At 48.1% G+C, this 3,226-nt stretch overlaps 6 non-coding genes across 6 annotated transcripts; all 6 read right to left on the minus strand.

Annotated features, from left to right (window-relative positions):
- Positions 1-28: 28 nt before the first annotated feature.
- Positions 29-116, minus strand: trnay-gua. The gene is given in 2 exon segments: positions 29-64; positions 80-116. It is a non-coding gene; the product is annotated as a tRNA-Tyr (tRNA).
- Positions 117-673: 557 nt separating this feature from the next.
- trnay-gua lies at positions 674-761 on the minus strand. Its single transcript is given in 2 exon segments — positions 674-709; positions 725-761. It is a non-coding gene; the product is annotated as a tRNA-Tyr (tRNA).
- A 242-nt stretch (positions 762-1,003) lies between these two features.
- Positions 1,004-1,091, minus strand: trnay-gua. Its single transcript is given in 2 exon segments — positions 1,004-1,039; positions 1,055-1,091. It is a non-coding gene; the product is annotated as a tRNA-Tyr (tRNA).
- A 457-nt stretch (positions 1,092-1,548) lies between these two features.
- Positions 1,549-1,635, minus strand: trnay-gua. The gene is given in 2 exon segments: positions 1,549-1,584; positions 1,599-1,635. It is a non-coding gene; the product is annotated as a tRNA-Tyr (tRNA).
- A 347-nt stretch (positions 1,636-1,982) lies between these two features.
- On the minus strand, positions 1,983-2,070 carry trnay-gua. The gene is given in 2 exon segments: positions 1,983-2,018; positions 2,034-2,070. It is a non-coding gene; the product is annotated as a tRNA-Tyr (tRNA).
- A 536-nt stretch (positions 2,071-2,606) lies between these two features.
- Positions 2,607-2,694, minus strand: trnay-gua. The gene is given in 2 exon segments: positions 2,607-2,642; positions 2,658-2,694. It is a non-coding gene; the product is annotated as a tRNA-Tyr (tRNA).
- Between the last annotated feature and the right edge of the window lie 532 nt (positions 2,695-3,226).

Below are 3,226 nucleotides of genomic sequence, written 5' to 3' on the forward strand. Positions count from 1 at the left end.
AAGCAAATTTCCACCAGTAAAAGACTCCTCCTTCGAGCCGGAGTTGAACCAGCGACCTAAGGATGTCCACATACGTAACCTACAGTCCTCCGCTCTGCCAACTGAGCTATCGAAGGGTTGAATCTTTTTTAACAGTGTAGCATTATTTTTGTAAATGTACGTATCCTGGTTAGAGAATGTACGTAAGTCGTCGTAAGTCGTCAGAGTCCCTCAGCTAAACATTCAGGTTTAAACATGACTGCCCGGCCCTCTCTACCTTTGGGTCGTTGAGGTATCCTGACTGGAGGTGTACACGGCTGATGATATCTTGCGAGTTGTTTAGTCTCAGACACAAATTTCCGCCTGTAAAGACTCTTCTTTCGGGACCGAGTTGAACCAGCGACCTAACTAACTCACTCTAAGCCCCTAACCCTAACCCTGCGAGTCGTTAAGTCTCAGACGCCAATTTCCACCTGTGAAACACTCCTCCTTCAAGCCGGAGCTGAACCAGTGACCGGACCCTAACCCTGCGAGTAGTCAGAGTCCCTTAGCTAAACATTCAGCTAAACATTGAGGACATTGACATCCCCTCCCTCTCTACCTCATTGAGGTACCCTGATAGAGGTGTGAACGACTGTTGATGTCTTGGGAGTTGATAAGCCTCACATGCAAATTTCCACCTGTAAAAGACTCCTCCTTCGAGCCGGAGTTGAACCAGCGACCTAAGGATGTCCACATATGTAACCTACAGTCCTCCGCTCTACCAACTGAGCTATCGAAGGGTTGAATCTTGTTTAACAGTGTAGCATTGTTTTTTTGAAAATGTACATATCCTGGTTAGAAAAATAGGAACATTTTGAAGTGTCATCTGAGTCCTTGTGCTAAACATTCAGGTCATTGACTGCCCTCTCTACCTGCCTTTGGGTCGTTGAGGTACCCTGTACCCTGATAGAGGTGTGAACGACTGTTGATATCTTGGGAGTCGTTAAGCCTCACATGCAAATTTCCACCTGTAAAAGATCCCTCCTTCGAGCCGGAGTTGAACCAGCGACCTAAGGATGTCCACATATGTAACCTACAGTCCTCCGCTCTGCCAACTGAGCTATCGAAGGTTTGAATCTTTTGAATCTAGTGTAGCATTATTTTGGAAAATGTACGTATCCTGGTTAGAAAATGTACGTATCAGTCGTCGTAAGTCGTCAGAGTCCCTTAGCTAAACATTCAGGACATTGACTGCCCGGCCCTCTCTACCTGCCTTTGGGTCGTTGAGGTACCCTGACTGGAGGTGTGAACGGCTGATGATATCTTGCGAGTTGTTTAGTCTCAGACACAAATTTCTGCCTGTAAAGACTCCTCGTTCGGGACCGAGTTGAACCAGCGACCTAACCTAACTCTAAGCCCCTAACCCCAACCCTGCCGAGTCGTTAAGTCTCAGACGCCAATTTCCACCTGTGAAACACTCCTCCTTCAAGCCGGAGTTGAACCAGCAACCTAACCCTAACTCTAACCCCTAACCCTAACCCTGCGAGTGGTTCAGTCTCGACGCAAATTTCCACCTGTAAAGACTCCTCCTTCGTGCCGGAGTTGAACCAGCAACCTAAGGATGTCCAATATGTAACCTACAGTCCTCCGCTCTGCCAACTGAGCTATCGAAGGGATAAAATCTGTAAAACAGTGTTGCGTTATTTTGGGAAATGTACGTATCCTGGTTAGAAAATGTACGGAAGTCGGCGAAAGTCGTCAGAGTTCCTGAGCTAAACATTCAGGACATTTACTGCCCGGCCTCTCTACCTGCCTTTGGGTCGTTGAGGTACCCTGACTGGAGGTGTACACGGCTGATGATATCTTGCGCAGTCGTTTAGTCTCAGACACAAATTTCCGCCTGTAAAAGACTCCTCCTTCGAGCTGGAGTTGAACCAGCGACTAACCCTAACTCTAACCCCTAACCCCAACCGTGCGAGTCGTTAAGTCTCAGAAGCAAATTTCCACCGGTAAAAGACTACTCCTTCGAGCCGGAGTTGAACCAGCGACCTAAGGATGTCAACATACGTAACCTACAGTCCTCCGCTCTGCCAACTGAGCTATCGAAGGGTTGAATCTTTTTTAACAGTGTAGCATTATTTTTGTAAATGTACGTATCCTGGTTAGAGAATGTACGTAAGTCGTCGTAAGTCGTCAGAGTCCCTCAGCTAAACATTCAGGTCAATGACTGCCCGGCCCTCTCTACCTTTGGGTCATTGAGGTATCCTGACTGGAGGTGTACACGGCTGATGATATCTTGCGAGTTGTTTAGTCTCAGACACAAATTTCCGCCTGTAAAAGACTCTTCTTTCGGGACCGAGTTGAACCAGCGACCTAACCCTAACTCTAAGCCCCTAACCCTAACCCTGCGAGTCGTTAAGTCTCAGACGCCAATTTCCACCTGTGAAACACTCCTCCTTCGAGCCGGAGCTGAACCAGCGGACCCTAACCCTGCGAGTCGTCAGAGTCCCTTACCTAAACATTCAGGTCATTGACATCCCCTCCCTCTCTACCTCATTGAGGTACCCTGATAGAGGTGTGAACGACTGTTGATATCTTGGGAGTCGTTAAGCCTCACATGCAAATTTCCACCTGTAAAAGACTCCTCCTTCGAGCCGGAATTGAACCAGCGACCTAAGGATGTCCACATATGTAACCTACAGTCCTCCGCTCTGCCAACTGAGCTATCGAAGGTTTGAATCATTTTTAACAGTGTAGCATTATTTTTGTAAATGTCGTATCCTGGTTAGAGAATGTACGTAAGTCGTCGTAAGTCGTCAGAGTCCCTCAGCTAAACATTCAGGACATTGACTGCCCGGCCCTCTCTACCTGCCTTTGGGTCGTTGAGGTACCCTGACTGGAGGTGTGAACGGCTGATGATATCTTGCGAGTTGTTTAGTCTCAGACGCAAATTTCCACCTGTAAAAGACTCTTCCTTTGAGCCGGAGTTGAACCAGCGACCTAACCCTAACTCTAAGCCCCTAACCCTACCCCTGCGAGTCGTTAAGTCTCAGACGCCAATTTCCACCTGTGAAACACTCCTCCTTCGAGCCGGAGTTGAACCAGCAACCTAACCCTAACTCTAACCCCTAACCCTAACCCTGCGAGTCGTTCAGTCTCAGACGCAAATTTCCACCTGTAAAGACTCCTCCTTCGAGCCGGAGTTGAACCAGCGACCTAAGGATGTCCACATATGTAACCTACAGTCCTCCGCTCTGCCAACTGA

Source organism: Hippoglossus stenolepis, chromosome 11 (genome assembly GCF_022539355.2).
Source record: "Hippoglossus stenolepis isolate QCI-W04-F060 chromosome 11, HSTE1.2, whole genome shotgun sequence".
NCBI lineage: Eukaryota > Metazoa > Chordata > Actinopteri > Pleuronectiformes > Pleuronectidae > Hippoglossus > Hippoglossus stenolepis.